Genomic DNA, 25,284 nt, shown 5'->3' with positions numbered 1-25,284 from the left:
GTTCAATAAGGATCGATTGTTATTTGTCAAAACTATATAGAACTAAGTCCATCAAAGTGTCGAGTCCAAAAACTTCTAATCGTACAGTTACAAAAAAATTGATTGCTTGAGTGGAGTATTCCCCCATTGGCTCAACTTCATTTAATATCCTCTATTACAGAGAGCAATGTTTTTCAAAACGAATTGACAGTGTTGCAAAATTTTATTGATCGCTACCAATATCATGATTTCATCCCGGCGAAGGGAATTATCAATTGGCTTCTCAGTTTTTGAAATGATGCCTTTTTAGTAAAATTTTGCAACACTGTCACTTCGGTTTGAAAAACATTACTCTCTGTAATAGAGGATATTAAATGAAGTTGAGCCAATGGGGGAATACTCCACTCAAGCAATCAAAATGAGATTGAATCTTAAACAATAAACAAAACAAATAAAAAAAAAATTATAATGCTTATTTTTTACTATTATATTAAAAGTAAAAAATAATCCTGAATCAGACTCTATCTCTTCCGGTAAATAACACTGTGCAGCATTTTTAAGGTAATCTTGTGCAAACAATTTGAAGTGAGGTTTTTTGAAAGTACAGGCCCAAAGTACAAAAGCGTTTTGTTGAGTCAGATCCAGCTTAGAATTTATGGCCCCCTCCAAACATTGTTAGTTATCGACTTTTTAAAGCAGCTCGGGGCTATATCTCTGAAACCAATGAAAATCTTCTTCTGACCTCTGAAGCAAATTTGTAGATAAGGGTCAGAATAAAATATTTGGACAAATATTGAAGTTTATTACCTCAAATTTTATAATATATGTATCTAAAAATTCCATAATTTGTATAGATTTCGCACCATATCCCCAAAACTGTTAAATTTTTCTTATATTTTCATTTGGAAACACATCAACGACAACGGCAGCCTATATTCTTAAAAATTAGGCTAAGATCATCCAAATAGTAAAAATCTTGCTATAGCAAAGACAACGGCAATTTTTTGTGGTTGTAAAATTCTGCGATAAACTTTAACGTGGTCCTGTATTTTTTATTATTTTTATTATTAAAAACTTCAATATACTGAAAACGGGGTTTAAATTTTACATGGCGACTTTACCGAATGTGGCCCGATATTTTCTATTTTCAATTCTAAATATCTTACTCTTAAATATCCTTAAAATTGTATTCTAAATATTATGAATTTTTTCTATTGAATTTATATACTTTGTACCAATATCTCATATAAAATTCGAAAAATTAATTTTTTTTGTGCCAAAATTTTCAGTCCATCGGACAAAAATTTACCTAGATATTAGCTTTCGAAAGGAAACATTTGTTGTGTTCTGTATGTAGCATAAAATCTAAAAACGTCTTTTCCTCGAAGTGGCACTTTTGAAAGTGGGCACCACTGTTGCTCGACAACGGATGCTCCGGTCTTTATATTTTTTTTGGGACTATTATACACATAAATCATATGCTTACCGAGAGTCTTTAAAAAACTGCTGACGGAGTCCGAAAAAATATCAATTTTTTACAGTGTGTTTTTTTTTTAAATTTTGATTTTAACTGTTCGCAATTTTTAAAAATTTATTTTTTTAATTCCGTTCCGATAATGGACAAAATTATTAGGTTCGTAATGATCCCACAAAAATATATGGTGATTGGTTTATTCTTTTTCAAACAACAGTGGGTACCGCAAACTGCTTTAGTAAAAACAGTGCTTTATAGGCGGGCATTTGTCAGAAAGATTATTCAAAAAAAATTAGAAGCTAACTCAAGGTTTAACAGATTTCTTATAAAAATGCATGAAAATGGCTTTTCTGATACTTATCAGTGGACATAACCCCTTAAAATAGCTTTACGTAACGCTACACAACATTTGAAAATGCCAAATAAGAGGTTATGTGGGTGAAAATTCTGGGATACACCAAAACGTAATTTTAAATGGGTAATATTCATTTGAAATATTTTTTAGTTATTGCTTCAATTCTGTTGGAGAATTTGGTTAAGCACTTTTGTATGGGGACTATACCGAACGTGGTCTGATACGGTTCATTTTCAATTCTATACATCCTAGGACTAATATTCCAAATTTCAATCTTGTTTCTAAAATATTGTTCTCTCTCTCTATTGAGTGTATATACTTTGTGGCAATATTGCATATACATAAAATCAACTAAAAACGTTTAAAATAGCTTTATTTAACGATACACAACATTTTTTAATTTTCATGATTTATGGTCAAGTTGGGCCCCCCCCGAAATGAAATCCTGCGTACGTCCCTGGTCGTCAAGGCCGACTAATACTTTTTTACTTGTTTTAACATAAATACAGCCACAGCTTCTACGCAAATTAACTGTGAGGGCCAATATTTTTTACCAAGTCTAAAAACATTTAATTTTATCCAAAAGTATTTAACTTGTATAATATACAACCAAAATTCGCGATTTATAAAGGGTAAACCTTGGCTTCAACTATGTTAAATATTACCCATATACACTTCGATGCGACCAAAAATGTGCCTCATCGAAATAATTGGTTTAGCCTTCAAGTATATTTGGATGAAATCTGTTTCGGACAATTTGGTGTCGATTAGGCAATTTCCGTCTGTCTGTCTGGCTGGTGCGCATGATAATTCTCGAACGAAACAGCCGATCGGGTCGAAAATTTGGTATTTGTAATATATTGTCCAAACTTAGTTTAAGTTCGAAGATAGGTCATATCGGTCAACTCCTTCCGGTACCCCCCCCCACAATATTTAAAAAAATTTCGATAGAATGGTGCGCACGATAACTGTAGAATTGGTCATATCTTTACTTCAAGGTATAGGTCGGATTCGAATATGGGCTATATCAGTCCACTCCTTCCGGTACACCCCACACAAAATTCGGAAAAGTGAAGTTTAAGAGCTTCTCTCGGATAGTTTTGATATTTATTTTCAGCGGGTTTTCCTTGCGGGCCCCCTTTACGACGGTAAAATTTCTTTCTATGATAATAGCTTAAGGTCCAAGAAACCTTGACGGCACCAACTAATATGGCAAATCCTCAAGATAACTCTAGCAGGGAGTTCTTTATTGGTCCAAACTTACACAGAAAAAACAAAAGTATGATTTTATTTACTAATTCCGTTCATAATTTTTGTTGTCCATAATTTGAACGTATCTCTTTTAAAGTGAATGGACAATTTTTTTTACTCATGCACACAATACTATTTTTGCAAAAGTATGAATGCTTTTCTAAAATACAAAAATAAATTTCATAGTTTCTCCTACGTTAACCACTATTTTCTGGCAAAACCGGTTTTTGTGCTTTGCCTACAAAGATATGGTGGATTTGCTTCTATTGTTTTTGTCTTTCCTCCCCTCCATCGTATCTACACGCACATTGACTGCGTGTCAACAAAGCACAACAGCCTAAACAACCACCACTACTCACCGCTACCACACTAACTAACCACCATAGATTTCGTTTGTTTTCGGAAGACACCCCCATATCAATAGCATTAATTCGCAAATACAATTTTTGAATTACTTTAATATAAATGCAACATCTATAAATTGAAGCTAGTGCTGATGGGCTCAGTATGTATGTACGTATGGTTCACATTGTTCTGATTTACAAGATACATAATTAATTAGGAAAATCAATTAGAAGAGAATCCTTTAAAAGAAACAGGAATTACAAAATTAAATAAAAAACAACTAATCTGAAAATAAAATAAAAAAATGCTTTCAAAATAAAATAAAAAAAAAACAAAAATTTGTATAGAAAAAATAAATTTTTGAAAAATATAAAAAGAGTTTTGGAATATAAGCAATTTGTTTTTCTTTAAAGAAGATTATTTTGAAATAAATGAATTTGTTCATATTTTGCAAAATAGAATACATATATTACATGTTTATGATTCATTCAAAAAAGAAACCGGTATTTATTGCTTTATGAACTAGGTTCATAAAATACAAAAATCTGAACATTGGAAAATTTTTTTGAACACTATTCATATATTGAATGAATTTTTTTTCTGTGTACATCATTTGTATACCCTCAGCATTTATGCTAACTAGGGTATATACACTTTTATACGGGCAAAATGTGCCTCATCAAAATAATGGTTTTAGACCCCAAGTTTGTTTGGACGAAATGTGTTTCAGATAATTTGGAGCTGATTTAGCCATGTCCGTCGGTCTGTCTGTCTGGCTGGAGCGCACGATAACTCTCGAACGGATTAACCGTTTAGTTTAAAAATTTGGCTTTCTTAATATTTTGCCCAACTTAGTTAAAGTTCGAAGATGGGTTATATCGGTCCACTCCTTCCGGTACCTCCCCCACAGAAGTTGGGAAAATTTGTGCGCACCATAACTCTTGAAGGAATTAACCGATTTGGTCCATACTTTGCACATCGTGAAATTTTTACCAGACTTAGATGATGTTTCAATATGGACTTACTCGGTCCACTCCTTCGGGTACCTCCCACACAAAATGTTGTAAAAGTTCAGTTTAGGACCTGCTCTCGTATCGCTTTGATTTTTGTTGTAAGAACTTGTATTCACTGCCCCACATACGACGGTACAAGTTTTATCAGGGGCAAGTCCATACTTCCTGAGAAAATAGCCTGAAAGATGCAAATAGCCCCTATGACACCGTGTGTAGTGGATGGAGCGCAAGATAAATCTCGAACGGATCTGCCGATGCGATCCAAAATTTGGCCTGCGAAATATTTTATCCAAACATAGTTTAAATTCGAAGATATCTGTCCATTCCTTCAGGTACCTCCCCCACAAAAGTTCAAAAATGTTCGGAAAAATGGTGCGCACGATAACTCTTGAAGGGAGCGACCGATGTAATCCATACTTTGCACATCCTAATATATCTATCAGATATAGATCAGGTTCGAATGTGGACTATATTTGTCTACTCCTCCTGTACCTCTCACACAAAATTTCGGATAAGTTCAATATAAGGTCTGCTCTCGAATCACTTTGATATTTGTTGAAGCGATTTGTATTCGTAAAAGCTTTTTCAGGGGCAAGTCCATATTTCTTAGGAAAACAGCCCGAAACGTGTAAAAAAATCCCTATGTCACCATATGTGGCGGTAGGAGAGCACGATAACTATCGAACTGTTCAACCGATTTGGTCCAACATTTGGTCTTCGTCATATTATATCCAAATTTAATTTCATGGGGCAATACCGGTCCACAACTTCCGGTACTTTTCCCAATATTTAAAAAAGGCACTTAATTGCTAGGACTTTGGATCTCCTAATATTTTGTCAAAATTTAGTTTAACTTCTAAAATGGCCCATATCGGTCCTCCTTAAGGGTACCTCCCCCCCAAAGGTTCAACATTTGTGTCTTAGTGCAGTTAATTCCTAACCCAAATTTTTGTCGACAAGTTCAAATGTCCAAAAAGGGCCACAAAATTCTGAAGAGACCTTAAATACATTCGATCTGTCCGTAGGTGAAAGTTTCACTTCACATTGGCTGAGGGTATATATCTGTCGGCAAAGCCGACTGACACTTTTTTACTTGTTTTAGACGTCAGAAGTATTGTGTATATTTATGTATGTCGGTATATCTGTCTTGTTAAGGGGTGAGTACGTAAGCTGCCTTGCTTGCTTAGTCCCAATTTACATTAGGCGAGTTTACTTGCGGCAATTGTCAGTTTGTTGGTGAGAGAGGGAGCTGAGAGGCAAAGGGTTACCATATGCCTCACCTCTCTCTCCATCAAATTGACAATTGCCGCAAGTAAACTCGCCTAATGTAAATTGGGACTAACCTTGCTTGCTTCTGATAAAATAATAAAAAAGAAAAGGGCAACCCAGTTCGAAATTTGCTCGGCCTTCTTTATTTTTATTATGTCAGAAATGAAGCAGGAAAGCAAGGCAAACAGGCAAGGCAGCTTATGTATGGTCTTTACTTGTTTAGGCTATGTTAGACGGAGCAGGTTGAACCTTTGAACCGCCTACTTTCGTCGGAATCAACGTTTTTATATACATACATACCTATAGCCGGACATCGGCTGGGGATTTATGACCTCCTCCTATGGACAGGAGTTGAGTTTGGGTACGCAAACGGAATCCATAACTCAAGAAGTATGAATTTCCACCCAATGATATCACAAGGCCTACCTGCGGCATTGCATTTCCGATCGATTCGAATCCAGTCCAAAAATTCAACTTATTCCACTTGTTGGATGGTAGTTGTTAATTTGCCAACCGACCAATTTCCCATAATTGTTTAGTAGTTTTTGTCGACTTAGTTTGCAAAAAAACAGCAACTTTGATGTTTGAGCTTCCATTTGAATGATAAAAAGTTGTTTCTGGGGAGCAAATGGAAATGAAACAGAATCGAACAGTGACGTACTGTTATCATAAAATAATTATGTAGGAAGAGAGGCTGTATGTGAGTAGCGATAAACAGAGAGTGTAAAGAAACGAAGTAATAAAAAAACCGCTGAGGTAAACCAGCATCCAATGCAATTGTTGACAGCCTACAACAGATAGAATCATTCGCAGCCGCTGCATTTTCAACCGTCAACTGTTGTTGTAGTCGTTGTCGCCGTCGTCGTCGTCTGTATTAAGAAAATCATTTTTCAATAACAAATAATAATATTTAAGCAATGCTAAAGCAAACGATTAAAAAATAAATCGAAAGTTCAGTTAACAACAACATCGTTAAACACACACGAGTACCGCTGCCGGCCACCGGTCACCGTGTGTTAGGTGAGCAAACAAATGACGACAAGAAGTGAGAGTGAGTGGTTTGTTTGTTGAGAACAATGGGAAAAGGAAATTTGCAGTGAACGAAGTGCATTTGAAATGTTTGATGGGTAAAAGTGCAAATGCTGCAGCAGGTCCATTCGGACTTCTTAGTCTCCCAACACAATTACGTTTTACACTCTTTCTTTAAGCTTCTGCTGCTTGTTCTTCCTTGCTTTTTCTTAAAGCGTTAGTTTACAGCCTGCAATCGCATTTCAAACGTTTCAAGCGTGCGTTCTATAAATGCAACAGCTTGTAAAGGAACACATTTCAGTCGATATTAATCAATAGCTCAAGCCGAATATCTTCCTCAAGTCGGACTTGCATGAGTTCTATATGTGTCGCCGAGTTTTCTATTGTGGAATATAAACAGCAAGAAATGGTTCCGGATTTTTTTTTTTTGAAACGAAATGAAAGAAACGCAATTTAAAGGAATATAAAAAATATAGAATTTGAAACAAGTGAAAAAATAGCAACAAAGAAAAACAAAATTTAAAAGTGAAATAGTAAAAAATATAAAGATAACAGAATATGATCAAAACAAAAGAATAAAACTATTATTCTGTTAGTTGTCAAAAAATACGAACTTTTTGCAAAAGGATTAAAAGTGTCAGAGAAAGAAAAATTATTTTATAATTTTTAAAAAAAACTGCCTGAGTGATTTTTTTATAAAATTTAAATACGTCTTAAATTACTTGGCTATTAAATTCTGGGATATTACATCAACTTTACATTAGAGGTAAGTAGGTAGGTAGTGAAAATATTCAAATAAAATTGTATAATTCAAAACTGAAAGTTATACCCAAAATCATAGTATTACCGAGCTATACAAAATAATAAATATGAATGCAACCATTTTTAGTATCCAGAAAATAATTAAGTGTAGGCATCTTTAGCTTCATTATAATATCATTGTAAAAATTTACGAAACTGTCTGTAATTTTTATGAAAAACTAAAGATGAAATACATACCTACATTAAAAATTCGTGCAAGTTCTTCAAAATGACCCAAAATTATTCTCTAGTAAAAATTAAAAAAAAATGCGCATCCTTTATGTAACCTGAACAGTGCAAACAAAAGCGCTTCGATGGAATGAGTAAAAACAATATTTATTAAATCCTCGATTATCCGGGAACCTCCATTAATGTTGGTATTTTTATACGTCACTTTAGCTTCGGTCCCGTACTTTTTAATAGTAAAACTCGTAAAAGAGAGAACTGTAAAAAATTGTTCTCACACAAAAGTTTTTTGAAATAGTTCGGGAACGGAAAAATGGAAAACACGTCAAAAAAAAACTAGAACAAATTTTTTTAAACGCTCAAATTGGTCGAGTAAAAAGTTTTTAAAGAGAGCGTAAATCAGCGCCATTTTTGTTTAAAGAGAAGTGAACATTTTACAACTTTTTTGTTTACGGGAACGGTTTTTCGGGTAAAATGTGGAAAAGTCGTAAAAATTGTAGAAACTTTTCAGTTATGGAACAAAGCTTTTGATACGACCATTGATTTAGCCATGTTCGTCCGTCTATCTGTCTGATTAGTTGCTGCGCACGATAACTCTCGAACGGATTAACCGATTTGGATGAACATTTGGCATTCGTAATATTTTGTCCAAACTTAGTTTAAGTTCGAATATGCGCCACATCGGTCCACTTCTTCGGGTACCTCTCCCACTCTCCCACCAAAGTTCTAAATTTTTCGCTAAAATTGTGCACACGAATTGGTCATTACTTTGCATATGGTAATAGTAGTATATATCGGGTTCGAATATAGACTATATCGATCCACTACTTCGGGTACCTCCCACACAAAATTCGGAAAATGTTAAGTTTAACCCACTTAGAGCAGAGATTTTTTTTGCGAGAAAACTTAAAATTTTTTATGAAAATTATATATTTTTCAGACTTTTTAAGCATTTTTTAATAAATAACTTTTTTCTCTAAAACGTATAGTTTTCCTGCAATCGGGCCTTATTTTAAAAGTGCACAAAAACTTTGGAGGGTAATATAGGTGTATCCTTACATGTCAATCCCTTTTTATTGAGAAAATACTCTTACTATATTCCTAACAAATCCCTGACTTTATATGATTCTAACATTTATAGCTCTGTTCCTTTACGTGCAAGAATCTTCAAGTTTTACCACTTTTTACTCGGAAAGCGTTCCTTTACTTCAGACACCATACAATTCAGATGGGAGCAGTTTACAACTTTTACTACTTTTGCCGGTTTTACCACTTTTAAAAGTAAAGCTGTGTTCCTTTACTTACCTGAGGTTACCATTTTTACCGTTTGTTACCATTTTTAACCTGCAAAGCGTTCCTTAACCCCGAAAAGTGGCAAAACTGGAAGCAATTTTTAAGAGAGTGAGAGTGGAGAGAGAGCGATACTGGCTTTCTCTTCTACCACAGGCTACCAGCAAAATTTTTGCAGGTAAAAAATTACTGATTTTTCGACTTTTGTTTGACGATTATTTCAAGAAACGATTATTTCAAGACGAAAAACAGAAGAAAAATTCGAACGCTGACACAACTAAATTAAAAACTTGAAATAAAAGACGAAAATTGATCTTTTTTATGTTTCTTTTTGACATTGCTGCCATATCTACCATTTTTCCGTTCCTTTACTTTTCTGGTAAAAATGTTCATGAGAGAGCAATTTTGAGCAATTTTGACACTTTTCTCTTTTACCACCCTTACCATTAAAAAAGTAAAGGAACAAAGCTTAAAGGAACAGACCATATGATTACATTTTTATCGCATATTTAAATTTTTCATCAAAAGTCGAAAATTACAAAAAAGTCGATTTTTTTGAATAGGCCAATTGAGGGGAAATGCCTTGTTCAAATGAAGCGTTATAACTGGTTTACACACAGACAGTATTGGCAAGACAATAGCAAAGTTACAAACCATTTTCACCAATACAATCATAATTTTCTCTATACACCCAGCCAGCATTTTTTGAAAATTTTAATCAAATTCGAGTCTTTTTTGATCCGACTGCACGATTAAAATGCTGGAATATGAGCTCATTTTCTGATCATAAATGACTCCTTTGTCGGGAGGAGAACGTAACCTCAGGCGACTCTTCTAAACAAATCACAAATGAGTCTTCCTCTGTATTAGTCTCGAGTCATTTTTGCCTATTTTCTGATGGTATATAAAGTCTTTTTCGAGTCGCATTTCAATCATTTATTGGTGATTTGTTGATTAATTTTCTTTGAGTCATGTTTATAATCGTTTATGAGTCTTTAGGGAGTCATTTATAAGTCTTTTTAATAGACGAAATAAATTAAAAGAATTTTCTATTTATTCTTTTTTGTTTCCTTCTTTTGTTTTATTGTCTTTTCTGCTTTGTTATGTCTTTTAATTATCCTTTATGCTGCGCGCTGGTTAGTATACTGCTTCTTAATTTCACTTGGCAAAGCCTGAACATGTGTTTTGTTTGTATATACACTCAATATTATACGTTACATTTATATTAAAGTTTTATAGAAAGTGTATATGAGAATTATTTACAACAAAACAATCAGTTTTAAGTCACCTATCTGTTCAAAATATGATCAGAAGATACATAATTATAATCACTTTTCAAACACCTGCATGACCCTTTTTTGATTAAGCATTTTTCAATATTCATGAAGATCAAAATGTGACAATAAATAATGAAATAATAATGATTGTTACACATTTGTTGTTGAATTTTAAATTGAACTATTTTTAATCATTACAGGGAGTCACTTTCGAGTCCCTTTCTGATCATACAAGTGACTTAATCAATTTTTTGCAACATTTTTAAGGTGATCTTGTGCAAACAATTCGAACTGAGAATTTTGTGAAAGTACAGACACAAACTACAAGAAACCCTAGTTGGGTGTCAGATCCAGCTCGGATATTATGGCCCCATCTAAACATGGTTAAATATTGAGTTTTTAAAGAAATTCGGGGCTATATCTCTGAAACCACAAGAATAAAATACTTGGAGAAATAATGAACTCGAAAAACTACATTTATTGCCTCAAATTTCAAAATATATGCAAAAATTCCACAATTTTTATACATTTCGCACCGTATCTCCAAAACCGTTAATTTTTTCTGAATATTTTCTTTTGGAAAAATATTCCCTGGAATGTAATACACAAATCTTCGTTGTACATGTCATCGTTGTAAAATGCCCCTATGCTGTTGTTTTCAGTACATTTTCAACGACGATTTAATAAAAATGTCAATAATGCAGTGAAATCCGAAATGCGAGAACAAACTGTTGGTGTGAACTGTGTTTGAAATACGTATTGTAAAAGATATGATGCAAAATACCACTGAAACAACATGAACTAAGCATTTTAGAGTTTTAGAATGTTCAGAAGAATTGCTGAGAACCTTACTTGGAAGATTTTTGCAATAGGTTACTTGGTTCAACTCCCAATAGTTTAGCCGATACTGAACAAAATTTCAACAATTATGTAAAATGTTGTATATTTTATCGATTTTGATGCCCTAGATGGAGTTTTTCTTATGTGGTCTGTTCAAAAGATAATAGATAGATTCTACTAGTTTAGGGCTACAATATTGCCAAAGACAAATTCCTAATCGTTTCTGAGATAAAGGCCCGATAAATCCACAAAACTGTAGTTTTAGCCCGGTTTAGACGAGGCCATAAAATCCGAACTGGATCTGACAGGACAAAACCCTACTAGGGTTTTTGTAGTCTCAATATGTACTTTCAAAAAATGCATATTAGAAGTTGTTTGCATTTTCAGTTTTGCATATCCTCAGCTTATGTGAATTGAAACTTTCATCTACGGACAGGTGTAATGTATTTAAGGTCTTTGCAGAATTTTTTTCGGACCTTTTTGGACATTTGACCTTGCCTACAAAAATGTGGATTAGGATTAAAGTTCAAAAGTGTTGCGGAGGATGTACTTAAAGGAATGAACCGACATAGAGCATTTTGGAACTGGATCTTATTTTGGGAGTTTGGACCAAATTGGTTGCCCCATTCAAGAGATATCGTGTGTACAATTTTAGTGACATTTTTTAAATATGGGGGGGGGGGGAGTACCGGAAGATGTGGACCGGTATTGCAAATCTTCGAACTGAAACTAAGTTTGGACAAAATACGACGAAGGCCCAAATCGGTTGATCAGTGCGAGAGTTATCGTGCTCTCCAGCCACTACATATGGTGTCATACACCTTTCAGGCTGTTTTTCAAGAAGTATGGACTTGCCCCTGAAAAAAACTTTTACCATCGTAATTGAGTCAGCGAATGCAAGTTGCTTCAATAAAAATCAAAGTATTTCGAGAGCAGGTCTTAAAGTGAACTTATCCGACATTTTGTGTGAGAGTTACCCGAAGCAGTGCACAAATATAGTCCATATTCTAACCTGATTTATATATGGTAGAAATATGACGATGTGCAAAGTATGGACCAAATCGGTTAAGGCCTGGGTACATAACCCGCTCGGCTTTCTTGCTTAATTCATTTCTGGTAAAAGACTAAAGACCAAGTTCGACCTAATTGAAATGTGGTTCTGACATTTCTTTATTCCTTTACCAGAAATGAATTAAGTAAGAAAGCCGAGCGGCTTATGTATCCAGGACTTTACTCCCTTCTAGAGTTATCGTGCGCACAGTTTTTCCGAACATTTTTGAACTTTTGTGGGGGAGGTACCTGAAGGAGTGGACCAATATGGCTAATTTTCGAACTGAAACTAATTTTGGACAAATATACGAAGTTCCAATTTTGGACCTAATCGGCATATCCGTTCGAAAGTTATCTTGCACTCCAACCATTACACACGGTGTCATAGGCGTTTTTTGCACCTGTCAGGCTATTTTCTCAGGAAGTATGGACTTGCCCCTGATGAAACTTGTACCGTCGTATAAATGGCAGTGAATACAAGTTGCTACAGCAAAAATCAAAACGATTCGAGAGGAGGTCTTAAACTGCACTTTTGCGAAATTTTGTGTGGGGGGTACCCGAAGGAGTGGACCGATATAGTCCATATTCGAACTTGATCTATGTCTGGTAGAAATATTGCGATGTGCAAAGTATGGTTACTCCCTTCAAGAGTTATCATGCGCACAAATTTTCCGAACATTTTCGAACTTTTCTGGTGGAGGTACCGGAAGGAGTGGACCGATATGGCTTATCCTCGAACTTTAACTAAGTTTGGACAAAGTATTACAGGCCAAATTTTGGACCGACAAGTTCGACAAGTTGTTACAAAAAAAAAAAAAAACAGTAAGGAAAGGATAAATCGGGCGGGGCCAACTATATGATACCCTACACCACTGTGAATAGGTAAAATATATATGGTAAATTTCAAATTTCCTTTACAATTCCATCGAAAAAAAATTAAAATTTTTTTTTACAAGCACATTCACGATTTTTGGTACATGGGTTAAGAAAAAAATCGTGGTTTCAAATCTGTTCGCGTTCACAAAATTGGATGCTGCGCCCAAAAGTTATGGGGGGTTTTATTCCCTTATAAAGAAAAAAGATTTAAAAATTCCCCTTGTGTTGTAATACCAAAATGTATATATAAATCGGTAACAACATTTAATATCTATCCGTATACGCCTAAGTATTTGTTAAATTCATTTTCATTTTCGCGGAAAATCAAAAAATAATGAAGGAATCTTGGAGTAAATTTTATTTATTCTAACTCAGAGTCCATACAAATCTCTAAAAAATAAATTAAAAATACGTACAGAATATAGACAATGTCCAGAAGAATGTGAGACCAACATTTTATAGATTAGGATTTTAAATTGCATGTTCCAGCTACAACAAAAGACAAAAGTTTATTGTTGGAATATTATTTCAAAAATATATTTTTTGGTTTAATACGAAAAATTTGAGAACATTTTTTGGGAGTTATTCTACTATTTCGCTAAATTTCCAAACAAAACCTGAATTATTTTGCTAAAACCTCTTCAAGGAAAATAGTTTATCATCGTGAAAGTATATTTGCTTAGTGTGATAAGCAATAGAATTAGGAAATAAAGAGTGATATTGATATTACAATCAAAGAAAAAACATAAAAGTTAAAAACCGCATAACGCGCGAAATAGTTAAAATCAGTTGAGGCGCATGTGGTTTTCGCATAGAGCTAGTGCATCTCTGTCAATATGTTTGCATTTTTCCATGTTTCATTCAGCGACCAAAGTGTGCCATCAGTTGCATCTTACTACACCAAAATGCTTTATGTGGGTAAAAATAACGCGATGTTCATATGATTATAAGGCGCATCCGATTTCAGTGACCCCCTGCTAAAAATACGTCAATAAGACAAATTTTATACAGATTCGTCAAGAACCGCGGATGTGCTACCTGATTCTATTTTTTGTTAAATACGAATACTACTCCCGAGTCTCTGTAATTATGACACACCTTTTTGGCAAATATCATAATCGCGTATAAAGGATTCCATTTATCTAAAAAATTTTAAGGGAAATCGCGGTTTAGTATGCGGATTAGTCAAAATAAAATTTAGCTTATTTTCCTATTTTCAGGGTATCTATATCAGCGGTTTTAGTGGATGGATTTGAAAGCGGAAGGGTTCATTAGATCCGGCGCGTAAAAAAACTAAAATCACGCGGGGTTCAAGGGTACCTGAGTCACAGTTGTAAATTTTGAAGCCAAAAAATAGGTTTTTAAAGAAAATTTACGCACAAAAATTTCGACTTTGGACTCCTATTACTAGGGAGCTGTATGAAGCACACTCATGAGATATACATCAAACGACGTGGAATCACGAGTTCTACATTCCAATAAATAGTTTGGGTAATTATCTGGTTGCGCCCTCCAATTATAAGAAAAATTCGAAAAACCCAGATTTCAAAACTTCAAAATGTCAGCATCGATTTTAGGGGGATGCAGTGTGTATATCGAAAAGTCATACATTAGAATCATGTTGCCCAAGGGGTATTCTTCAGTTCTTTCTTTGGGCTCAGGTCTGAAATTTTCGTGGTTTGACCAGAAATCAAGAAATAACACAAAAAAACTTGTAAACTTCAACACATTTTTACCCATTTTTTAATATTACCACCAACGCAGCTTCCACGAAAATTATTTGTTATGGTCCATATTATGAGATCGTGGCTAAAACACTTCAATTAATATAAATATATTCATATTTTATAAAATATATTAACAGTTCGCGACTTATTAAATGGTGAACCTCAACTTCAACGATTGTAAAACATTTTTGAATATTACCATATGGGAGCTAAATCCAAATGTGAACACATTACGATATAATTTGGCACATATATTTCTAGACCACACACCGTCAATCATTCCAAACTTCATCAAAATTAGACATACATTGCGTCTTTGGTGCATCAAATACCTTAAATCGGCCGAAAATATATATGGGAGCTATGTATATCCAAATCTAAACCGATTTTGATATTATTTGGCACACTTATTTCTAGACCAAATTCCGTCACACATTCCATATTTCATTGAGATCGGACATATATAACGTCTTTCGTGCACCAAATACCTTAAATCGGGCGAAAATATATATGGAAGCTATATCCAAATCCGAACCGATTTTGATATAATTTGGCACATTTATCTATAGACCTAATTCCGTAACACATTTCAAATTTCATCAAAATTAGACATACAATACCTTAAATTTGGTGCATCAAATACCTTAAATCGGGCGAAAATACATATGGGTGCTATATCGAAATCCGAACCGATTTCGATAAAACTTGGCACACTTATTTCTAGACCAAATTCCGTCACACATTCCAAATTTCATTGAGATCGGACATATATAACGTGTTTCGTGCACAAAATACCAAAAATCGGCCGAAAATGTATATGGGAGCTATATCCAAATCTGAACCGATTTTAATATAATATGGCACATTTATCTATAGACCTAATTCCATAACACATTCCAAATTTCATCAAAATTGGACAGATACAGCGTGTTTGGTGCATCAAATACTTCAAATCGGCCGAAAATATATATGGGAGCTATATCCAAATCTGAACCGATTTTATATTTTTTGGCACACTTATTTCTAGACCAAATTCCGTCACTCATTCCATATTTCATTGAGATCGGACATATATAACGTATTTCGTGCACAAAATACCAAAAATCGGCCGAAAATTTATATGGGAGCTATATCCAAATCTGAACCGATTTTGATATAATTTGGCACATTTATCTATAGACCTAATTCCGTAACACATTCCAAATTTCATCAAAATTGGACAGATACAGCGTGTTTGGTACATCAAATACTTCAAATCGGCCGAAAATATATATGGGAGCTATATCCAAATCTGTACCGATTTTCACCAAAAGCAATAGCGTTCTTCATTAGGCTAAAAAAATGATCTTCCCCAATTTTCAGCCAAATCGAACAATAAATGCGACCTGTACGTTGCGAACGGACGGACGGACATGCATAAATCGACTCAGAAAGTGATTCTCTGCATATCCCTAGAAGGAACTATGGGTCTTTCTCTTTTCCTTAGGCATGTTACATACAAATGCACTAACACATAATATCCTTACAACAGGATGGTGTATGGTATAATCAAAGCGATACGAGTGCAGGTCCTAAACTGAACTATTCCGAAATTTTGTGTGGGAGCTACCCGAAGGAGTGGATCGATTGAGTGCATATTGGAACCTCATCTAAGTCTGGTAGAAATTTTACTATGTGCAAAGTTTCGACCAAATCAATTACTCCCTTCGAGAGTTATCGTTCACAACATTTTACAGAAAAAATTTGAACTTTGGTGTGGAGTGGACCGATATGGCCCATTTTCGAACTTAAACTAAGTTTGGACAAAATATTTTTTTTATTCCTTTATTTGAAATTATTTGATTTAATGTCTTATACTACGAACAATAGTTTAAAACAAGAAAAAAGAATAATTCAAAAGTTCATACTGAACATAGGGCGTCTGGACAAAATATTAAGATACCCAAAATTTGGTTCGAATCTGTTGATCCATTCGAGAGTTATTGTGCGCACCAGACGGACGGACATGGCTAAATCGACTCCAAATTGTCTGAAACATATTTCGTCCAAACATACTTGGGGTCTAAAGCCATTATTTCGATGAGGCACATTTTTGGTCGTATCAAAATGTCGTTAGCCTAAAGGTTGAGGGTATAAAAAATACTTATTAGGGGACAGTACAAAAGTATATATGGACTGAAAGAGAACACTCTCAGGCATCATTCTGAGAAAACGAAACTTTGTTCCATGCTGTTCCCAAAAAGTTCCACTCCACTAAAGTTGGAATTTCACTAAAATTTAGTACCTGAGGAAAATAAAACAGCTCACTCCGTGTTAATGCTATGATTGTCCATCAGTACCTCTAGTCCTCTATAAAATGTTGTCCAAACTTAGTTCCAAGATGGGACATATCAGTTACCTGTCGGTCAACTCTTGAAGATTGTGTCACTGGTGTCATGAGGAAGCATCCGGTTGCAGTCCTCCGGGCGGCATTCGGGAATGTTTTAATATTCTTCCACTAAGTAGCGCTAACATGTGCATATCACATTGGCGCCACATAGCTTACCACAGACCGGTATATTGCTTTCTAAGAGGTCAACAAAGTTTCTTTGTCAGCACATCAAGTGCTGCCGGCCAGAGACTTGAGGACCTCGTTTCTACTTCTGATCTTATCGCAAATAGGTGTGGCTTGCGCGGACTTCTTAAACATGCTATCAAAGCTTACACCCAATATTTTGGGGTAGTTAGTGGTCGGAATCAGGGCACCATCGACCTATATGCCTGAGGAGCCTGATTTCAGCCGTCCAGATGGTGAACAATGGGGCATTGAATTTAGCAGCGGGTATTTTTATATTCCGGGGATGAAGGAACTGCACTAAGTCAGACCTAGACCTAACGCCAAGATCGTACAATCGTCCTCATACATTACCATCTCTATGCCGTCCGGAGGTATTTCAGAAAGTTAGAGGTTTAACAGTTGCGGAGATATGACCCGGCATCGCCTGCTTGCCTTGTTATCCTGCTTCATTTCTGACATTATAAAAGTAAATGAATAAAGAAGAAAAGGGCAATCTAGTTCGAAATTAGCTCGGCCTTATTTATTCCTTTATCAGATGCAAGCAAGGCAAGCAGGCGAGGCAGCTTATGTACCCAGGCCTTTACTCTGCGTGTTTGTATTTCTTATTTCCGATTTTTAGAAACGACTGGCGTCCACACATATATCCACAGTTTCAAACACAGCTGGAGGGAATCATGCTTTGCATGGTTGACGGTATCGAAAGCTTTCGATAGGTCAAGAGCCACAATGTCTTATATTTGTAGATATGGGGTGTAATGCTGTTGTGGCGTAGTGTATTTTTTGGAATCCATGCTGATGTTGGGCAACTGAAAAGCTGCATCTCAACATAGGAAGCAGTAGTGCCCCTAGAATCTTTAGCTTCAGAGGCCTAGGTTGGCTTCTGGTGCGATATAGATGGCTAACGATTGAGGAACTTGTTAAATACTCAACTCCGGGTTCATCCAGTGGCTTAAGCATTATCATTGAAAATCTGTGTAGGCTCAACGTTTTCGAAGATTCCGCGTTTCGGATGACGCCTGCAACATCTCCCATCGCAAATTGTGGTGGTACCTACTCAGCTGGGTAGGCTCTTATACGGCGTATCACACTCCTCTTCGCCCTATCACTCTATAAACTGCCGGTTGAAATAACACTCACCCACCTCTTCAGATCAGTTACTGTCAAGCCTTTGAAAGTAACAGGCGTTCTATTATCCTTCTATCCCGGATTTAAAAGTGATTTAAGTGTTGCCCATAATTTACTTAATCCTGTACCAGGTGGTAAGCCACTGTTGCCCACATATGTTGGTATACTCGCCTGTTGACTTCAAGAATAAGTTCTCCAATTTTGGATCGAATACCCGAAATCAGACCAAATTCCCCAGCAGAGGTGACGGTACTAGCAAATGAGCGTGATTTGCTTCATCATACGAACCCTGTAGCGAACGGTTGCAGCAGTAATGATGTCCTGGAAAATTCTCCCAGCTACCAGAGGATCTGAGAGAATGGGCATGTGTCTGAAGCGGTTATTGGTAAAGTCTCTTAAACTTTAGCCAATAATTTCTTCAGATTTCAGAAAAGTACGACAGTCAGAGGTTATGAAGTTGGATCGTGTGTTTATGCAGACGATGATCGGAAGATGGTCTGAGCCAAAGGAAATGACGGGTTGTCATGGTATGTCATTTATCAGAACGGGTGCTGGCTATGGCAATCTCCTTTTATCCTCGTAGGAGTGTCTTTTTTTCACCGTACAAAATGTGGAGCTATTAATTTGAACGGCCACCGGGCAGACTGTTGTATAAGGAAGGCAAGTCCTCCTTCGCTTTTTGTACGATCCTTCCGCAAAACGTTGTAACCATCGGAACGTTGCAAGCTACATGTGACGGTGAGCTTTGTTTCCTGCATCCTGGCGGCCATGACTTTTCTCCGACTCACTGCGGGTTCTTTCGTATTCCGACGACGACGAAGTTAGAGACACGCAGGGAGATGCTCTGGCGCAGCAAGCAGCAATATAACTCTTATCGTAGTAGTCCTGGTGGCGATTAAGACTTGAGCAGCCTCTGAATTGCGCTCATTTCCTACATCCATTACATTTGGCCGAACTAAGGGCAGATTTTACACTATTCCTGATTTCTTACCATATCTTTTCAATGTGGCTGAGAGTATTACGATCTTCGATGCGATCATTCACCTTTTCTTTCCATCGCCATGATATTCTTATGACATGACTAAGCATTTTACTATGCCAAACCAGAGCACAGATTTACTCATGAGTGAAAGGGTGGGGGGAGGTGGTAAGTTTTTGTGTTTGCGATTTTATTGTTGGGGGTGCTCGCATTCCAGAAGATGTTCTCTCGCGTGTGGAATTCGAGCTAGTATTCGGAGCTCTCTGCCATGCTTCGGAACCATACTTTAGCATGGGTAGTATCCGTGTTTTGTAAAGTGTCATTTTTCATTGACGAGACATGGCTTTGTTTTTCTATAAATTGAGAAAAGATCAATTTCAGATAACCTCCCACAAGCGGCAATCCCACCCAGAGATATTTTATTAGATTAAGGTTTGATAGATGGATTGTAGGTACAAAGATGAAATATCACATACATACATACATACATACATATATAATACGGTGATTAATATTGGAGGAAAATAGAGAACATGCTTAATAGGTTGACAAGATCCGAACGAAAACTGTTTCATTAAAACGATTCGATTCAAATTCGTCAAAATGCTCAACGCACTGTGATTGTCTCAACAACAACTGCAAATCTTGGGAATCACCAACGACCGACCAAAAAAAACATTCCACTTTTGGCCGGTAAAACAACAAACAGAAACGTCATCAACTGAATATAATTCAATTTGGAAAGAGGTAGTCAACTTTTTGTTTTTGTTTGAACAGCCAATGTCAACTAAATATTTGCACGTCAAATAGTATTTTTTTACAAAATAAATAAAATTGTTTCCTCAATTTGAAAAAAAAAAATATTTATTGAGGCTTCTTTATCGTTTAAAATAAATGGAATAAATAATGCATTTTAATATGAATTAAAAATTGTTGTTCTACTGACCTACTTACATACATACTTACCGAGCAAAAGTTTGGCAGCAACATTAGCCGAATAACCCCTTTACATGGTTAACCCATTACAAGCCAATTTTCGGCATTACCAGTAAGCTAAAAAATAATGGGTTATTTCTTAAAAATATTACAGTGCAAAACAACTTACTTTACTCATTATTAAGTAATGTGTTGGGTTGCACAGAACGTGTGTGTGCTACTACAAAACCGAGTGATGTGGTTTTTGTGTTCAAACGCGTTGCACAGTGCGTAGAAGCAGCAGAAAGGAGCAAAATGAAACTAAATAAAATGTGGAGTGTGTTGAAATTGAAATTTGATGTGAATTTACATCAACTTCAGCTCTACAACTTTTTATACCCTCAGCCTTTAGGCTAAGGAGGGTATATGGCGAATAACAAAATTCCTTTACAATTCCATTTGAAAAAAATTAAAAATTTTTTTTACGAGCACATCTACGATTTTTGGTACAGAGGTAAAGGAAAAAAATTCGGTTTCAAATCTGCTCGCGTTCACGAAATTGGCCAATGCGCGCAAAAGTTATAGCGGTTTTTATTCTCTTATATAGAAAAAATATTTAAAAATATCTTTTTTGTTGTTATGAGAAAATGTATGCATAAATCGTTAACAGCAGTCCATATCTATTCGTAGATGTTTAAATAGTTATTAAATTTATTATTATTTTCGCGGAAAGTCAACAAATAATAAAAAAATTTTGAAGTAAATCCAAATTATCCTGTCCCAGAATCCGTACAAACCCTCAAAAAATAAATTAATGAATATATGCGGAATCTAGACAATGCGTAGAAAAATATGATACCAAATTTATAGAGATTGGGTACATAAATTGCATATTATAGCAACAACAAAAGAGAAAAACTTATTGTTGGAAAATATTGTTGCAAATATTTTTTTGGTTTGATTCTAAAAATTAGAAAAAAATATTTGGGAGTTCTCCAACTATTTTGCTAAAATCCCATAAAATAATGAATGTATACAGTTAAAACTTCATCAAAACATATGGTTTACCATCGCGAGAGTTTAACTGATTGCTGTGATAACTTATAAGGGTGGGAAATTAAGAGTAATATTGAAATTACAATCAATTAATTAATATTATAATTAAAAAGCCTGTTATTCGCGAATTAGTTAAAGTCGGTTGATGCGCATCCGTTTTTGGATACAGCGAATCAATCTCTGTCAAAAGTTATGCATATTTCGATGTTTCACTCAGGGGCCATTGTGTGCCACCAGTTGCATCATACACTCCAAAAACCTTAATGTTGGTAAAAGTCGTGCAATGTGCATACGATTTTGATGCGCATCCGGTTTCGTCAGCGCCTATCAAAAATACGTCCAAATATACCAATTTTAATTAGATTCTTCAAGAACCGCGGATGTGCCTCCACATTCTATTTTTGGTGAAAAACCCATATTACACGCGAATCTCTGTAATTTATGACACGCGTTTTCGCAAATATTATAATCGCGTATAAAGGATTCCATTTACGTAAAAAAATTTCAAGAAAATCGCGGTTTAGTACGCGGATTTGTCGAAATAATTTTTTGCTGCTTTTCCTATTTTCAGGGTATCTATATCCGCGGTTTTAGTGGATGGATTCGATCGCGGAAGGTCTCATTAGATCCGTCGCGTAAAAAAACTAAATTCACGCGGGGTACAAATAAAATTGAATGGCACTTGTAAATTTTAAACGCAAAAAATAGGTTTTTTAAAAAAAATCACGCATCAAATATTGGCCTTTAGACTCCAATTACTAGGATGCTGTAAGGAGCACACTCATGAGATATGCATTAAACGAGGTAGAATCACGAGTTTTATAATCCTAATGTGAGTTTTGAATATTATCTTGTTGCGCGTCCGAATTATTAAAACAATTCAAAAAACCCCCAAATTTCGGCTTCAAAATGTCAGCATCAATTTTAGGTGGATGCAGTGGATGTATCGAAAAATGATACACTACTATCATATTGCCCATGAAGTATTCTTTGAGTCTTTCTTTGGGCATATGTCTATAAAATGTAAGGTTAAGCCTAAAATCGGAAGGGAGCATAAAAAAACTTGTTGGCTTCAACCCATTTTTACCTATTTTTCTACGTTGATGCCAACACAGCTTCCACGTAAATTAATTTTAATGGTCGACCTTATGGGATTCCTCCTAAAACACTTCAGTTTAAAGAATGTATATCATACTATATAGAATATGTTAACAGTTCGCGAATTCTGAAAGGGTGAAACTAGGATTCATCGATTGTAAAAAATTTTTGTTTTTCGCCATATATACTTTGATACAATGAAAATGTGCCTCATCGAAATAATGGTTTTAGACCCCAAGTATGTTTGGACGAAATGTGTTTCAGACAATTTGGAGTCGATCTAGCCATGTCCGTCCGTCTGTCTGTCTGTCCTGCTGGCTGGAGCGCACGATAACTCTCGAACGGATGAACCGATTCGGTTCAAATTTTGGCTTTCGTAATATTTTGCCCAAACTTAGTTTAAGTTCGAAGATGAGCTACATCGGTCCACTCCTTCCGGTACCTCCCCCACAAAAGTTCGAAAATGTTCGGAAAGTTTGTGCGCACGATAACTCTTGAAGGGAGTGACCGATTTGGTCCATACTTTGTATAGCATAAACTTTCTACCAGAGTAGTATGAGGTTCTAATACGGTCTCAATAGGTCCACTCCTTCGGGTACCTCCCACACAAAATTTGGGAAAAGTTCAGTTTAGGGCCATCTCTCGAATCGCTTTGATTTTTATTTTAGCAACTTGTATTCACTGCCCTCCATACGACGGTACAAGTTTCATCAGGTGCAAGTCCATACTTCCTGAGAAAATAGCCTGAAAGTTGCAAAAAAACCCTATGACACCGTGTGAGGTGGTTGGAGCGCAAGATAACTCTCGAACGGATCTGCCGATTCGGTCCAAAATTTGGCCTTAGTAATATTTTGTCCAGACATAGTTTAAGTTTGATGATAAGTCATATCGGTCCACTCCTTCAGGTACCTCCCCCACAAAAGTTCAAAAATTGTCGGAAAATTTGTGCGCACGATACCTCTTGATGGGAGTGACCGATTTGGTCCATACTTTACACATCCTAATATATCTACCAGCTATAGGTCAGGTTCGAAAATGTACTATATTTGTTCACTCCTTCCGGTACCTCCCACACACAATTTTGGATAAGTTCACTTTAAGACCTGCAATCGAAGCACTTTGATTTTTGTTGAAGCAACTTGCATACGCTGCCTCAATTGCGATGGTAAAAGTTTTTTTAGGGGCAAGTCTATACTTCTTGAGCACACAGCCCTAAGAGTGTAAAACCCCCCTATGACACCATATATTGTGGCTGGAGATCCACTTCCATAACGGTCAATGTCGATCCATTCCTTTCAGTATCTCCTCCGCAAAACTTTTGATCTTTAATCCTAATCAACATTTTTGTCGGTTCAGACGCCCAACATTTTTAAAACCCCCTAAATACATACAGTGTTGGTCACACAATTAGCACACCCCACTACCAAAATTTATTTTGCCTAAAAAGACCTTCAAAAGTAGTTGTATTTAATAAAGTATTTGTACTAATATATTCTCAGTAGTATGCTTAAAGAATACAACGCAATACAGAAACTGAAACATAACTGCCAATTTGAATAACCTCCAAAGATGTAAAAAATGTCCTAAATTTACAGGACACGTAATTAGCACACCTTTAAAGAATCACTAATATTGTGAATAATTTCAATATTTTCGTCCATATTCAGTTTTAAATCCCCTTTCTTATGGGAATAAGTTCCAGTCTGCTAGTTATACTCTCCAGCAGTCTCCGAAATTTCAGTGTCAGAAGGGAATTATATGGGGTTCACCTTGGGTCCCAAGGACTGATGAAAATTTCAGTTTTTGTAGTGTTTTTATCGATTTTTTCACATGTAAACAAATTCATTGAGGCAAGTAGTTCATAGAAACATCATATAAAACATCATATTCTTGTTCATCTTTGTAAATTTGCGAATAGTGGGATGTACCCACCAGCAGTGTGCATCTGCAAAGTCCGTTTGACACAAAAATTTTCATTAAAAAACTGTAATATGATGCTTTGAGCTATTGATTTTATAAATACTTATCCATCTGGACTGAATTTTACCGATATGTCGTGATGAATGCCACAATAAACCTATGTTCATCTCTATGGGACCTACGCAAATTTCAATAATTTTCTAAACATAAGGCAAATGGGAGACAGTCTAGTGAGACCGCAAGATAAAATGTTTCCCGGAGCTTAAAACGATTAAATTTAAAATCAATAATCCAGAAAACATTTATCTTTAATAGTATATGCATAGTTTCATGGATTTTAACCAACTTCAGCACACCTCAAAATCCTTTATTGTTAGAAAGGGGTTATACCTTTAAACATTCTCATGTGCTACGTGTTCACCTAGTGCTTTGTTGACAGTTTTGTAGTGATAGGTCTTTGGTGTTATTCTGACGTGTAATTTTGAATAACAAATGGTGTTATAAGTTGATCCTTCTTCACATAAGGGTGCATTTTATTGATCTTCTTTCTATAAACCCCTTCCAAATCGAAAATTTTCTTGAATGAATCATCGACCTTAAACACGTTTTGAAAAGTTTTTGCACTTTATATTTAAATTTTGGTAATCGGTTAACAATTCCAATAATTTCAGATCCAATTGTACATTTGTTTTTAAAGTTTTGGTGACTTTCTGACGTTTAAGTGTACATTACGAAAAATGATCCGCTAGTGGGATATATTTTGAGATTCCGGGGTGATAAATTATTTTTTCTTTCAAAAAATGATTTGTTCAATACGTTTTGAATATGAATTAACTTCAATATGAATTCATTTTTGTATATTAATTGAATTA

General features: G+C 35.5%; 2 protein-coding genes across 3 annotated transcripts in view; one reads left to right on the top strand and one right to left on the bottom strand.

Annotated features, from left to right (window-relative positions):
- LOC141395437 (uncharacterized) overlaps positions 1–6,073 on the bottom strand; it is a 32,194-nt gene extending 26,121 nt beyond the window's left edge. Inside the window, exon 1 of the mRNA XM_073971293.1 lies at positions 5,987–6,073. The gene's annotated coding sequence lies outside the window, so the exon portion shown is untranslated. The remainder of the gene's footprint in view (positions 1–5,986) is intronic.
- An 847-nt stretch (positions 6,074–6,920) lies between these two features.
- LOC141395433 (protein peste-like) overlaps positions 6,921–25,284 on the top strand; it is an 86,971-nt gene continuing 68,607 nt past the window's right edge. The window contains exon 1 of one of the 2 annotated variants that reach the window (XM_073971286.1): positions 6,921–7,489. The gene's annotated coding sequence lies outside the window, so the exon portion shown is untranslated. The remainder of the gene's footprint in view (positions 7,490–25,284) is intronic. The other variant, XM_073971285.1, reaches the window with a different exon arrangement.

This window comes from Musca autumnalis, unplaced genomic scaffold, assembly GCF_047663935.1.
Source record: "Musca autumnalis isolate F117 unplaced genomic scaffold, ASM4766393v1 scaffold_2, whole genome shotgun sequence".
Classification (NCBI taxonomy): Eukaryota; Metazoa; Arthropoda; class Insecta; order Diptera; family Muscidae; genus Musca; species Musca autumnalis.
This window is presented reverse-complemented; position numbering and strand designations above follow the sequence as displayed.